The sequence below is a fragment of the Tenrec ecaudatus genome, chromosome 8, assembly GCF_050624435.1.
Source record: "Tenrec ecaudatus isolate mTenEca1 chromosome 8, mTenEca1.hap1, whole genome shotgun sequence".
NCBI lineage: Eukaryota > Metazoa > Chordata > Mammalia > Afrosoricida > Tenrecidae > Tenrec > Tenrec ecaudatus.
Window position 1 is genome coordinate 101,838,791 of NC_134537.1, and position 16,076 is coordinate 101,854,866.

At 46.2% G+C, this 16,076-nt stretch overlaps 1 pseudogene; it reads right to left on the reverse strand.

Annotated features, from left to right (window-relative positions):
• LOC142455497 (dnaJ homolog subfamily C member 17-like) overlaps positions 1-16,076 on the reverse strand; it is an 82,417-nt pseudogene that overhangs the window by 17,592 nt on the left and 48,749 nt on the right.

Here is a 16,076-nt window from a genome sequence, read left to right on the forward strand (position 1 = left end):
ATGTACATTTCTGTATACTTGTTTCAAGGCTTTAATGATTTGGGAAGGTGTCCCCTTGCATTTTGTTAGAAATTTGATTTCGCCCCTCGTGGCACAAAAAGTATTCTTTCTATCTTGAAGCCACTCGAATGAGACTGAGACACGTGTTTTACCGAGAGATCTTGTCGCAGCCATGCGCAGATGGCGGTGATATAGCCAACCGCATTTAGCTTGGGATAAACCCCTGCAGGCATGAACCGGAACTCGAGCAGTCATCCTCTTGGACTGAGCCTCATGTCACAAAAACAGAACATTGCCTAGCCCTGTGCTTTCTTCATGGTCATTGGTTTGCTCGAGATCCTCCGAGATCTATTAAATCGGAATTGGGTTTCTCTTGTCTTCCTTCACTGACCCTCCAAGTTGACCCACTGTGATGTTCCTTTCTAGATACTGGTCTTTCCTCGTGCCCTGTCAGAGCAGTGGAGGTGGATGTTTTGAAGGAGCACTCGGGTTCTAGTGCTTCCAAGACCCTTTTGCCCAATCAGCTGGCAGCCTAGCGTGTATTCAAAATACTTCACTAACACTACAGTTTAAAGGCATCAATTCTTCTGTCTTCCTTTCCCATGGTCCCTTTAAGAAGACAAATGAACAAACACAATGACTATCAGGATTTTCCTCCTCCTTCCACCCACACAGAGTTATTAATGGATGATTTATAAGTAAACATTGGCAATACACCCTGAACTTGACTTGTAACTTTTTGTACCAGGTAGTGGAACTGAGTGCTTTTAACCCCAGGGAAATTAGGAGTAAAGAAGCCATCCCCGGTAGAAAAACATCATAAGCAAGTATTTAGTGCATTTTTCGGACCATTTCTTGGCAAGTCGTTCACTCATTCTTCTTCCAAAGAATTGTCTTCTAGATACCTGGGCTGGGGAGGACCTGAATTAATTTCTACGCTCAGGAGTGCTGTTACACCAGGACTGCTGCCTGGGCCTTTTATTTTATTTTTTTAGCATCCAGGTTAAGAGGTGCTTTAGAATTGTAAAATATCAGAGCCACCTACTATCTATCCTGGATGATGAGTTATGAACTAGCTCCTTTTAGCATGGAAGTATCTCATGAAGCTTAAAACACCTAATCCCTGCAAAGATAGGAACGGATCTTTTTAAGGAAAAGAGGAAATGGAGGCAATACTGAGAAGGTGGGGTTAGAAATTCCAGTCAATCAGAGCTTTTCAAGCTCTGGGAATGAAGACTTTGAGGTGCAATACAGAGCAGCGCGCTGTGGCTGGAGGGCTATGGCACATCTGCCTTCCTTTTATAGGCATGGAATGAAATATGTTTTTAATTAAGGAGCAGAATTGGGGCTTTTTGTCTTGCTACATGCTATGTACCTGTCAAACTCTTTTGATGGAAATTTACTTGTGACCTCTAACCCTCACCTCCTTTAACATAAGGGCTGAGGGAACTCAGAGAAATCATGACCACCTGAGGGCATCGGAATTGTCATGTCAGGGGCCCATACCGCTCCTACAGAATGCACTCCAAAGCAGCACCCCTTTCCCTGGCCTTCACACAGGGAACTAGGTGGCTCCTAGGTGGTCAGGAAGGGCGGGCCAGTGTCTTTGTTGTCTGTGCACAGAGACTGTGAATTCCGAAGGTCTAGGGACCCAACAAAGCTAGAAAACAAAAAAGACAGGTAATAATAATAAAAACTTAAAAATTAAAAAGAAAAAGTCAAACAAAACTAGGAAGGCAATGCTCTGTTGAAATGTTTCCGTTTAAGTGAAAGAACACCCCCACCCCACAAAGGCACCCCTATACCCCGCCCCATCCATACCCACCTTAAAGGGAAGGACACCCATTTTGTTAAGAAGACAGCTCTGTCTGAGACACCAGGAGGCAGTGAGACTTGATGTGACCTTTATGTACTATCGGACGTCAGAAAAGGCAAGGAGCTACATACAGCGTGAAGCCATGGTTCCCTCCAGATGATAAGTTAGATGGATGCCTGACTTTCCTTTAAAAAAAAATCTTTCCAAATGTTTCTTAGCTATATTGTGCTTTCATATGAGGTGTCATACGTCGTCACTAAATATTGGAAAGCTGCTCCTGGTTGTTGAGTCAAGAGCCAGAAATCCTTCAAGACAAGAGCAGGAACGAAATGGCAGTTCCATGATTCTTCATATCCTAAAGTTCCATGCATTTCTCTCTACTCTTGGGTAGTATGTCTGTCTGGGTAAACTAGGGAAACAAATCCACAGAAACTCATATGTATAAGAGAGAGTTTTATATAAAGGGTAAGTGTACATTAAGAAAGCATCCCAACCCAGTGCTGTCCAAGCCCATAAGTCCAACATTAGCCCATATGTCCGACACCAATCCACAAAGACCTCCTCCATCTCACAAAACACATGCAATGACACCGACTGCAGAACAAAATCCGAGTCAGTGAATGTATAAGTATCTCAGCACTGGCAGGGATCCCCACGTGGCTGCTCCAGCACCCAGGGCTGCATCAGAGTAGGTCCATGTGGCTTCTCAGGAATGTTCTGCAAGAAGTGAGCCATACCAGCTGAAGTGGGGAACTGGCTAAGGCAGCTGCACCCTGGTCTGACCATCAGAAAGCAAGAGACCTGAGAACTAGAAAGGCAAAGCTCACCGAGCCATTTATCTCTCTGCCCTTCAATTAATTCCACATGTGTTTATTGGCCAGGTTGGCACAATAAACCTTAACTATGTCAGGTAGGTTTCTCTTCCTACTTTGGTTTTGCAATGTCCTGTTTGAATACGTAGAGCTTCTGTGAAGATTGTAGTCATGCCTTTCTGTTGCTGATAGTTGCCTCCTGACTCATGCTGACCTCACACACAGTAGGATGAAACATTGCCTGGTCACGTGCCATCTCCATGGTGGTGATCCATTACGTTTCCATGGGCTGATTTTCAGGATTGGATTCCCATGACTTCCGTCCTAGTCGGTCTTCATCTGAGAGCTCCCCCGAAATCTTCGCAGTACCACAGCAACAAGCAAGCATCTGCCGACACAACATACATTGGCCAGAAATCCATCTTGGGTTGTCTTCTGTACGAAAGATGAGAATCCAATTACTGAGTGATCAGTGCCCTAAATACTTAATATTGCCCCAGTACCTTAATAAGCTGTTCAATTTTCTTTTTAAGTTTTGATATGATGGCAATCATATGCATACCTAAGTTAAACCCTTCCCTTGCCTCTAACTAAAGCTTTGAATACATTCACCCGAGTAAATTATTCTGTTTTATTCTCTCCTTCCCTCCACATTTCTGCTCTGTTGCCTCCCAAAACAGTGTTTATCCCACCTATTGGTCAATGAGCTCTGGGTGCAGGTCAACCATCATGTCCTTGGAGAAGTTTCTCCTCTTGCTAGGCAGAAATAATTGCTCCTCTGTGCTGCCGCCACGGTTTCACTCTCCCTTCCCTCCCTCCTCTTCTTCTCTATCCTTCATTCACAGTCCAGACTATGAATCGACTGCTTTAGGTCCCTGTTCTCCATAATCTTTGAGCTATGTTGGGGCAGGAATGCTCTTCTTTCTAGTTGTACCTCTAGTGCTTCGCACAGTTGCAGGTATATTGAAAGTATTCAATACATGCTGCTGGAAGACAGGGAGTTCAGAGTACAGGAATGAATAGAATCAGGAAAAGCCTGGCAGAATTTTGGAGTCATGGCGGAGAAACCAATTTTCTTCATCAGGTTAGAGGTGAAGAGATGTATCCTTAATAGTCTGGTACTTTTAATAGAAGGACAATAGTGATAGAACAATTAGATACTCCCCTATAGATAGAGTCTATAGGTAGATGTGGGGATTTAAGAAACTCTGGTAGTACAATGGTTAAACTGTTGACTGCTAACTGAAAGGTCAAAAATTCAACTGCATCAGCCACTTTGTGGGAGAAAGACATGGAAGACATGTCTGCTTCTGTAAAATGACAGGCTCAGACACCCTGGGAGTAGTCCTACTCTGTCCCAAAGGTCTCTAAGAGTTAGAACTGATTCGATGGCACACAGCCACATAGATCGATAGAACAATGGATGGATAGTTAGATAGATAGATAGATAGATAGATAGATAGATAGATAGATAGATAGATAGATAGATAGATACAAGATCCCTGGTGTTGTAGTAGTTACACATCAGACTGAGATCCAGAAGATCAGTAGTTTGAAATCACTAGCTGTTCTGAGAGAGAAATTTGGGGCTTTACACTCCCATAAAGAGTTACAATATCAGAAACCCCAGGGGCAGTTCTACCCAATCCTATGTGGTCAGCCTGGATTTGATGACAGTGAGTTTGAGATAGCTAGATAGATATGTAGATAGATGGGCAGTATATATTATTTTTCAGTCTATGTTCCATAATATGTTTATGATTCAGCAAATTACTGAATATGTTAAATCAAATTGGTTTCATAACAATTAACAAATATTTTGTTCTCCTTTCATGATAATAGATGGGAACAGAAAGGTTGGTAGTTCAAACCCATCAGCTGGTCTTCTGGAGAAAGATGAGCCTGTCTGCTCTTAAGGATTTTCAGTGTTGGAAACCCCAGAACACTTCTGTTGTGTCCTATAGGGTTGGAATGAACTCAATGACATTTTGGGGTTGTAGCTATGGGTGATGATTGTTGCTATGGCATCAAAATATGGATGTTGAAGACATCATGGATTCCAGGAGGCCTTGATATGATACTTTGTGTTCTTACACCAAATGAATTTTTGGCGATGGTGATTAAAAAGGTGAGTCAGCAGATTTCAACCCGGTGCTCCAAGATGTGAATACAACATGCCAGCAAGGAGTAGGGAACCATGGGAGAGGCCTGAGGGGCCAGTCCCAATCCCAATTACGTGGACACCTGCCCCTCCCGCCAGAAGAATTTATTTCAGAGGACAGCACTGAAGCTGCAGTTCAGGAAGAAGAGGGACATGTCTGATCAAAGCACACGGCAGCAAATGAAGGGGAAGGAAGAGAGAGTGGAGTACATCCTGGCTCACTAAGTCTTGAGGACGATATTCCTGCTTACAGCAGTCAATCTACAGAGAAGATCATATGCTGGCCCCACTATGAGACATGACATCCCTCACTAACCCATAGCCTTATAGGGGACAACACTGGAGACACAGTGTGGGAATTGCGTCCGATCTGATCCCACTATGCCGAGGCAGACTAAGGTTGTGCAACAGAACAGCAAGGGGAACAGAGCAAAAATGTCCCCAGGAAATACAAAAAATAGACTTTGGGGCCAGGGTGTGGGCACCCATCAGATTCAACTAGAAAACACTCTTCAAGGCCAACAAACAGTCCTTGAACTAACTACAGGATTTTCTTTCTTTTTTTTTTCCTTTGGGAGGGGGAGGGAGAGGGAGAGAGAGGGGGGGAGAGGGGGCGAGGGGGAGGGAGAGCCAGGATTTTCTTTTTGTAGGATTTTTTCTCTTTTTTTTTGTCATTGGCATTTTATTGGTGGTGGTGTTGTTTTCTTTTCTTTTCTTTTGTTGCTTGGTTTTGCCCTGTCTTGTTTTTGTGCATGTTATTATCTCTGCAGGTCTGTTTAAATAAGATAGGCTGGATGAACAATCTGGAGGAGAAAACAACTGGGCCAACAGTTCCGGGGGGACATGGGGAGGGGAAGGGGGTGGAAAGGAAGTGGTGTTAACAAACCCAGGGACAATGGAACAACAAGTGATCCAAATTGGTGGTGAGGAGGGTGTAGGAGGTCTGGTAGGGTGTGATCAAGGATAATGTAACTGAGAGGAATTACTGAAACCCAAAATGAAGACTGAGCATGATAATGGGACAAGAGGAAAGTAAAAGGAAATAGAAGAAAGAACTAGGAGGCAAAGGGCATTTATAGAGGTCTAAATAAAAGCATGTACGTATGTAAATATATTTATATATGAGGATGGGGAAATAGATCTATGTGTATATATTTATAGGTTTAGTATTAAGGTAGCAGATGAACATTGGACTTCCACTCAATGAAAGAATACTTTATTCTATTAAGCTGGCATTCCATGATGCTCACCTTCCTGACACGATCGCTGAAGACAAAGTGGGTGCATAAACAAATGTGGTGAAGAAAGCTGATGGAACCCGGCTATCAAAAGATATAGCATCTAGGGTCTTAAAGACTTGAAGGTAAATAAGCAGCCATCTAGCTCAGAAGCAAAAAAAAAGCCCACATGGAAGAAGCACACCAGCCTGTGTAATTACAAGGTACTGAAGGTATCAGTTATCAGGTATCAAAGACCAAAAAATCAAATCATTGTGAATAAGTGGGCGTACAGACTGGGGTCCCAAGATCCATCTGTAGGCAACTGGACATCCCCTTACAAAGGGGTCAGGGGGAGGAGATAAGCCAGTCAGGGTGCAGTGTATCAACAATGAAACATACAACTTTCCTCTAGTTCTTAAATGCTTCATCTCCCCCACCCCCACTACCTTGATCCCAATTCTACCTTACAAATCAGGCTAGACCAGAGGATGCACACTGGTGCAGAAATGAACTGGAAACATAGGAAATCCAGGATGTATGATCCCTTCAGGACCAGTGGTGAGAGTGGTGATACCAGGAGGGTGGAAGAAGGGTGGGGTGGAAAGGGGGAATCGATTATAAGGATCTACATATAACCTCCTCCCTGGGGGATGGGCAACAGAAAAGTGGGTGAAGGGAGATGCTGGACAGTGTAAGAGATATGACAAAATAATAATAATTTATAAATTATCAAGGGTTCATGATGGAGGGGGAGCGGGGAGGGAGGGGAAAATGATGAGGAGCTGATACAGAGGGCTCAAGTAGAAGGCAAATGTTTTCAGAATGATCATGGCAACAAATGTACAAATGTGCTTGACACAATGGCTATATGTATGGATTGTGTTAAGAATTGTACGAGCCCTCAATAAAATGATTTTTTATAAAAGGCGAGTCAGGCATTTTGTTGTTAATTGGCACTCTGTTGTTTGGTGGTGACATCAATTCTGACCACCGTGATCCCATGTGAGAGAGTTGGGTTGTCCCATAGGGCTCTCTGAATTGTAGCCTTTATGCAAAGCAGTGCCTTCCACAGGACAGCTGAGTGGATTTTAGCTGACAACTCTTCATTTAGCACTGCACTCTCAGTGCTTCTTATTAACTAGCACATACCAAAAACCCAAACAAACCAAACCAAACCAAACCAAACCAAAAAAACGCCTTTGAGTTGATTTTCTGACTCACAGTGCAGCTATAGGCTAGCTTGGAATTTCCCCAGAAGGTTTCTAAGGCTGGAACCCTGCTGGCAGACAGCTACATGAGTCCTGTAGAGCAGCTAGTGGGTCTAAACTGCTGACCTCTGGGTTAGCCGCCAAGTAGTCACATAATAGGGCCTAATGTGTGTTTGTTGAATGAATCAGCAGATTTATCTCTGGTGTACATTGGCACTCAGTTAGCAATTTGTTATCTTATTATGCTAGGTTCACACCCTATTAGTATTTATTTTAGTTAATAGAACATAATTGGAATCTAATCATATGAGTAGCTTTCAGATCATGTCAAAAAATAAAAGTTATTGAAATGCCAATGATAATGGAAAGCGATAGAAAGTAGTTAATGGGATGAAATGTTTGGAGTTAGGCAGAACATGAGAAGTCAGAAGAGGGGGAGAAGCAGGCCCTGGCTTTTTGCTAAGACTCGTGGTTAAAGGCTCGGGCCTTGCTTCTGCATTCGCTCTCTGATGGGACTATGATCGTCCTCGTCTCTAAACAGGATTCTCCTTTGAAGTGCGTCTCAAAGGGCGGTGTTGGGCATGAAAGTCCAGCTTTTTTCCGTAAGTGACGGTGTGCCTTACCCAAGTCTTCTAAGCTCCCAGGGCCTTCTGTCCTCACCTGTAAAGCAAGCATTATGAGTCCCTGACCACATAATTATATATAATGATACAATGACTTTGTAGACACTAAGACAAGCTATGAGGCATGTAGGCTGACCTCTTTTTTGTTTCCCCAAGGGAAGCAAACCTAAAAATAGCCTAGTAGCCACAGAGGAGCAACACCTGAGCACTGTGCCAAGTGATAGATGCCGCTGGTAGCCCTGTCTTCCCAGGTGCCCCAGGGTCTGGACCAAGAGCAGAGAGGGAGAACGGTGACAGTAAGCCTGGGCTTCGGAGTCTCCTGGAGCTTTACGGAACCTGTTTCTGACATGCTTCCATTTTTCAGCCCCTGCCTAGGCCCGTGGCGGACCCTAACTTCCCCCACCCTCCAGGGTAGCGGGCAGAGGACTGGGGCAGGTCGCCCTCTGCGAAGGAAGTGAAGTGAGGAGGAAAGAATAACCAGAGAACCAGATATGGTTTCCCAATGTTGCAGTCACTTAGGACCCCAGAGGGCACCTCCGAGAAGCCTCTCTTTCTGGTGCCCTCCTAGAAGGGTGCAGTCCTCTCTTCGGGTCCATGCCCAACTCTTTGATTCTTGGGTGCTCCCAAAGCAACCCCACAAGGAGCTTGTATGTGCGAGGTTTGTTGTGGAGGATGGTGGGGGCAACGCCGAGGAAATAATTAACAATTATTTCTGAGGAGAATCTTCCAGCCAGAGCCGCACCTTGTGGTGGTGCATACATCTCACAAAGAATTGTTATTTAAGCAATAATCCTTGAGAAATTGGTCGTTACCCGCATTAAACGACTCAGCCCATTGCCAAGGATGGTTAACGCTCTAATAAACTGGTCATTAACTGCAGTAACAATGAATTTCGAGGGGATTATTGCTATTATAAACCTTAATCAATGGTTTATAACAGCAATAATGTGGCCCTTTCTCTTAATGGTAAGTAGGGCAGCTTGCACCATCGCTTTGAAAATATTTTTGTGGTGGCTGAGAAGTCAGAGGGGAGACTTTAGTGGTGCCAGCCACTCTCCAGGAACATACCAGGGAAGGCAGAGGGCATGCCGGGGGCTCCTGTTCGGTGCTGTGCTCTCCTGCGGTCAAGCCTGGAGCAAGGAACAGGGAGATCTCCTCCACCCTCGTGGTCCTCCGCCACTACAGATGCAGCAATGGGGCAGTGATGTAGGGACTGTGGCCCGGTGGGGTGTGGGTGGTTAAATAGTAAGGAAGAAGAGGTATGGGGTTGTAGAAGGCACACTGTTCTCAGAGTCATTTCTGTCCCTAACTGGCCAGGGGACCCCAGGGAAGCCACATCATTTGGTGATCCTTTGAAAGGCGGCGATTGGAACACAATGGCTTTTCAAGTCCCTTGTTGGCATGAAGGCCTCCTGTGGTTCCTTTCCATCTCTGGGGCACACATGGTTAGCACTTGACCATGAGCCCTATCGGATCGGCATCGACTCAATGGCAGTGAGTTCTGGTCTTATTGGCCCAAAGGGGGGCGATTTCAACCATGGCACCATGGCAAAAAGGCTTCATGGTCTTCCATAACGATCACACCGAAGAAAACCTTGCGGAGCAGTGCTCCTCAGTGGCATTTGGGGATGCAGCCAGTTTGACTGGACTGGATGCTAGCAGGCTTGGGGTTTTGTTGCCGTCATTTGTGGCTGTTTAATTGGATCCTCATGTCTTTGAGGGAGGTGAGTGGAGATGCCCATTTTCATGTGATCAATGAGGCAGCCAAGGAGCTGAGAAACGACAGGGCACCCTTGAGTTAATGCCGTGTCTGCCCTACTGCTTCTGAGCAGCTACGGACCAGGCAGCTGTGGCAGGAGTCGCCAGGCCTCAGGCACTCGCCTCTCCCACACGCTGGGCTGGGCACCTCCTGATGTGGGCTGGTGGGCCTCCAACACGGAACCGCTCCCACTCTCCTGCACACCATTGGAGACGCGTCCCAGGAGATAGATGTTCTGATCTGTTCTTCTAGATTGGCATTGCTGGGGATGTATGGGAAAGACATTTTTGTGAACTTTGGGGACCAAGGCATTATCAATTTTTTTTCCTTGTGAATAAAAAGCTTGACAGACCCATGACTTTCCCATTCAGCACTTTGTCCCCATCTGCTTTGGTGGCCCTGGGGGCCGTCCTCTGACTGAAGCAGCACTCCTCCCACGTCCTTTCTGGGTTCCCTTCTTTCCCGCCCACCTGCCTTCCGAGAGAGGCTTTTGAGCGCATGCTACCCTTTTGGTCTCCTGAGGTTGATCGTTCTAGAGAATTGTCCCGCCCTGGGGTTATTATTTAAAGGATCATCTTATGGTTTGACCAAAAGATGATCTTCAACTGTGGGTTCCGTTTCAGGTTTAAAAGGTACGTGAGGGCCAAGAGGATTTTGGTTTTCATGATTTCCTTTACTATGAAAAATTTAAGACATCTATAGAGAGTGGTGTAATGAATCTTTGGGTACCCATCACTCACCTTGAACGAGTATCAACTCAATGAATCCCCACTGCTTCCCACCTTGGATTATTTGGGGGCAAACCCAGGGGTGGGATTCAGCCAGGTCACAGCAATTTGCCAGACTCAATATCTACTCTGTTGTTGACTTTGGTGAACAGGTTGTTAAAATGACACTTTAGAGAGAAGCAGGGTTCTCTCAAAGGTGGGCAGCTGGGCAGCCTCTCAATGTGGAAATCACAAATTTACATTTATTACTCTATCCAAACCTTTATCTGCCCATCGCATCCATAGTAATGTTCACTGCTTCCATAGATACACAAAATTAGGTGGAGCAATGCTTATGCTATGTATTAATTTATTTCTTAAAACTCTTTGTACTTTTAACGAAATACCACATTTTGATTTCCTTGCAATTATTAAATCATCAAACAAATAACATAAAGAGAAAAAGTGTCCAAGAACCAGAGGGTGACACCTGTCATTTGTTTCAGTTTTGTGGGACACCTCAGATTCCCAGGCGATATTCGGAGTGATGATGTAATTCCTGAAAGTGTTCAAAGAGCTAAAAATACTGTCACAATAATTGCTGCAAGTTCAGCGGGAGCAGAAGGAGTTTCTCAAAGATGAACATGATATGGTCAGAGAAGAGAAATTACCCACTTTAATATATCAAGCACACTGACTATTGTCTAATTGGTCTACTGCTAAAGGAATGGGATGCTCCTACCATGGAATGTTGTTGAAGGATAAATCACAGTGCCAGTGATGCTTGGATAAAAGCAGAGAATATTGCAGGTGAGGATGCCAATCAAGAAGCAATATGGAAATATTTTAAATAGCAGTTTTTTTGTCAGGTAGTATTTAATATTTTCGTTACCATCTTAACACTCTTTCTTATAACATAATCTAGTTTTGCATGCCTCTTTTATTGTTCTTGTTTACGTATTAACTGTACAAAATAATAAATTACCTTTTGTTATATCATTTTCTTATACTTAAAACAGTCCTTAGTGCAGTTGTTAAATTCTGTGAATCCCACCACTGAGTTAACCTTAGGTCTCTTATCTGTGATCATTTCTTTATGCAGGTCTGAAAATTGAGGATTCTTTTCCAAACAAGAGAGAGCACAAAATCACAGTGCCTCCATTAACCCTTAAACAATGTGCAACAACTCCCTCTTATGATCGAAGGCAGTGAGATTTCAAGTTGCCGGGATTGTCTCATGAATGGATTTGGGCTTTCTTCTTGCTTCAACTACCCACATGCTCTGTGACTTATGAAAAACTTCTCAGAATTGTTTCCATTCCATCATCTCTAATAGGGACGCCAGTGGGTGCCCTTCACCTTCTCTCACGGGGTGGGTGACGTGAGGTCTCTGCGGCATGGGGAGGTGGCTCGGTGGCAGTGTTTCTTCATCAGCCACAAGGCGATGCGTGGGGGTGTCTTTGGAAGCTGTATGCATCGTGTGCCCCTTTGTGTCTGTCCTCGTCTGGCACTCTCTCTCGAGAAACTGTTCTGGGCAGTTGAGGAAATGAGAGAGCAATTCTCACCAGCCAGCCAGCCCTGTCTCCCTGCCAGCAGCCTGTCTGCAGAGGAAAGAGCTGCCTGTGGGTGACCTTTCTCCAGAAGGGAAGTGAGAGGCTTCTGCCTCCATGAGGCCTCCAGGAGAGCAAGTCTGCCTGTCTACAGTCAAGCACAGTGAGAACTTCTCTGAAGGGAGTCTGCGACTCTGTAGCCATGGTGAATGATGAACGCCTCCATTTCCTTCCCGGCCTTGGCCCTCTGCATTGTAACTTCAGTTCTACTTCTACCAGTGGACCAGTCTGACCTCCTGTGCTAAGTGAGATGGCTGGGCTAGCGCATATTGGGGAGGGTGTAAACACACACACACGCGCTTTTAAAAGTCTGTGTGTTTTCTTCTGGAATTTATAAATGCTCATGTCCCTGGGAGAGGTCCCCGGGAGGCAGAGATACTTGGTGCTTGACCACTAACCTAAAGACTGCACTTTGAGCCCACACAGATGTGTCACAGAAGAAAGGCCTGGTGATCCTCTTCTGGAGAGAGTACAGCCAGGAAAACCCTATGGAGCAGTTCTATCTTGTAACACCCGGGGCTCCCATGCGAGGAAATCCATCCACCAGCAATGGGTTTAGTCCTTGGTTTGGGCACCTCTTCCCCTGTGCTTCCGCTCCCACACCGCTCTCTGCCCCCAGGTCTCCTTACAAGGGAACATTCATGGTTCTGGAGAACTGATCTGTGTTTCCTGCTCACCAGTCACTAGGCGGCCATGTTTTTGGAGCCAGCTTTGGTCCAGGCACTACTGCACTTTGGAGTTGCTCTAAATGACTTTTGGTGGGACTCCACCTTCTAGATTTTTTTTTTTCCTTCTGGAGTTTCAGGTTCTTTTCTGGATAGGGGGATAAAAAGGTTTTACCTCTGTAACTTGTATCTGGGGGGTTGTTCTAAGTGGATAATTAATGAACAGGATGGACCAGGGCCTTGCCAATGGGGATGCTTTAATAATGAGCAAATGCAGTAAGTATCTGCTTGGTTTGTCTTCTCTGGTCTCTTTGGCTGGGCAGTGGGCCAGGAAAACGGGCTCAGATTCCTTGTGATTCTCTCACTCACCATGCAGACAGATTCTCACCCAGAGGCTGACACAATTGGGGTGTAGCCACAGCTGTTTCTGCTGAGTTAATATAGCCTCCGCACCCAGCTGGCTAGGGGCAGCAGGGGCTTGGGGGTGGTCTCCTGAAGAGGTACCAGGATTTATGTAAGGTGCATATCTAGAACATTTACCCAGGAGCCTTATCTGTTGGGGTCTGGGCTGCTCCTGCAGGCTCTCACCTGACCTCTTGCTGCTCCCGGTCTCCAACCTGTGCAGACAGGAAGAGGTTAGGCCAGGGGGAGGGCGGGAACACAAAAAGACTGTTCCAGAATAAACGGAAAAGTTTACTCTGTGAGGCACTGAAATAAAAAAGCTCATTCAGAAAGTTAATGATTTATTTTATAGTTTCATTATCAGGGTCACATTACTCAATAGCATTTCAAACATGTCATTTGTACAAACTATGGTAATTAAAATTTATAACATACTTCATCAGCAGCATATGAATCTTTTAGCCGGCACTCTGCTGTCATATAAACAGTGTAATTTCAGCTGCAATTCACCCTTTATTGGCTCTCATTTGTGATTTAACAGCCATCAATGACTGTGCTATAAAGAATAAATTAACCATCCGTAAACCTTACAATGACAGGGACAGTCAAAGAGACTGAGATGCCTTCCACCAGTCATGGGAGCCCATGGAGAGCAGGTGAAGGCCAGGTACACAGCCGGTCCCCTTCTCAGAACTTTTCCAGCTCCTGCTGCCTCCTTTCAATGGGATGCCTGCTGGCAGGTCCCGAGGTCCCCCTAGCTGCCACTCACAGGAGTGTCAGCGCTTCTGCTCTCAAGGTGGGAAGTGGAGGGAGATTCAGCCTCTTTTCAGACCTATTTGTGATCTCTCTGTCTCAGGAGAGTCGTTGTTGGCCCACTGGTAATGTGTGCCACCACAGCAGGTAACGTAAACACTGGCAGTTCAAACTCACTCAGTGGCTCCGGGGGAGAAAAGGCCTGGCCATCTGCTCCTATAAAGATTTCCCTCAAGTAGACACTTGAAGGCAGTTCTATGCTGCCACGTGGGATCTCTCTGAGTCAGAGTCAGTTTGATGGACTCTAATAACAGCCAGCCCATTGGGAAATGCACCAGGATACGTCAGGCTGATTGAGTGGCTGGGTCAAGGTGCTCCTATACCCAAGTAGAGTCGTTGGGGTCAAACAAACAAGACAAAACAAAAACAAAACAAAACTCGCCCGCCATGGAATTGAAGCCAAGTCATAATTGGGGCCAGAAATGCTAACTATCCCGCAAGGAGCAGATTTGTCCTCTGGCCATGCCACGAGCAACCCCATTGAGAACCACTCCTAGCCATACATTCTCATTAAGTGACAGGGGAACAGAGGCCCCAAGATGGGAAGGGCCCTTGGTGCCCAGAGCTGCATGTCTTTGAGGGAAGATTCAGAATGAGAAACCAGGGCAAGCAGATTGACCTGACAGCTATGAGAACTTGTTCTTGGCATATGTCTGTCAGAATGGACAGACACACTTCTCCCCCAAGGGCCTGATGTGTAGGCCTCCTCTCAGGGGAGGTGGCCAGGTCTGGCTTGGCCCCATGGCTGACACGGTACACAGCTCAGAAATGAAGTGGATTGGACTTGTCACTGAGACGTCTCCAAGGAGTCGGGGTCAAGCAGGGGTCATGCGGGGGTCATGCAGGCCAATAAAATTGGCCTCCTACATTCATGTTGACATGCAGGATTACTCCAGCCTGCCAAGGTCACCTTCCTGCCTGATTTATCACTAGCCTATGGGTTAATAATACTGTTGACTGACTGTTCCCTGCCTGTTTATCCACTTAGCCGGCCCGGGGTTGGAGCAGATACCGATCAAGGCAGCCCTTTGGAAAGGCGTGGTGGAAGGAAGAGAGGAACACGTGGGCTGGGAGTTTAATTCTGTGCTGTTTAGAAGCAATACTTCACCTCCACAGCCCACACCCCCACGACTCCCGGCCCCAGGAAAGGCGCCTACATTCCTTTTAGACCAAGGCCCTCTTTGGAGTTCTTGCTGAACACTGGTGGTTTGAGGATCGCTCAACTATAGGAGCTCTGGTGGAGCAGCGGTTAAAGCATTTGGCTGCAACCAGAAGGCCAGCGGTTGCAATTCACCGGCCACTTGGCAGGAGGAAATGAGGCTGTCTCCGTCGGTCAAGAGGTACAGCCTGGGCAACCCGATGGGGCCGTTCTCGTCTAAGCCACAGAGTTGCTCTGAGTTGGAATCAACCCGCAGCAGAGGGTTGGGTCACTTTGCTAATGTCCTCTGTGTGCTGTGGTCTGAGATAAGAAATGATATCTCTCTCCTCTGACCAAGTTGTGGGCTAGCCACTCGCATGTGATTATGTGTGTCAGTGGTCAGCCTGTGTTTAGCAATTCCAGTGAACTGAGCATTTCTGTGCCACGGATAGCAGAGACCGACTGTACTAGATTCCCACCCCCCCTTGCCTGAGCTGAGCTTTCTTTTCTAGTGGCCAGAGGGTGTAGGTGACCACGAAGGGGAAGAAGGCTGGTGGGGATTTGTGAAGTCCCTCCAAAGCTGAGGTTCTCTGACCCCACTTTTAACCATCTCCCAGTTTCCAAGTGTCAACTCCGCCCCCCCTCTGCCCCCCTGGTGCTCTTGCTGTGTGTGGAGCAATGAACAAAAGTAAATACAAGCTGGGGGTTGCCTTTAGAATGTTCCCTGGGACAAACCCACAAGCTGGGCCCTGGGGCCATCTTGGGCTGGCTCTCAGCTTTGCTTAGCAACACTTCTGCCCTTCATCTCAGAGACCTGTTGTGGTGCTGTGTTCAGGACCCACACAGCTTGGCCATCTGAAATGAGAGGCCCTGAAGCCTTCGGGCTTTTGGCTTCCCCCCTGAGCAATGCAGCCGAGCCCCTTCTGTAGAAAAGCTGCCAGGATGACTTTCACACAGGATTAAGGACCTGGGGACTCAGAAGTCTTCATGAAATCGGAGTATATATTATCTTTAATCAAAGTAGCAAATCTTTATTGAGCAATTTCCCTGTGAATTTCCAGCCACTGTTTTGCTCCCAAACCAAACTCACTGCCCTCAGGGTCATTCTGACTCACAGGGACGCTCTGGGCACTAGGAACTGA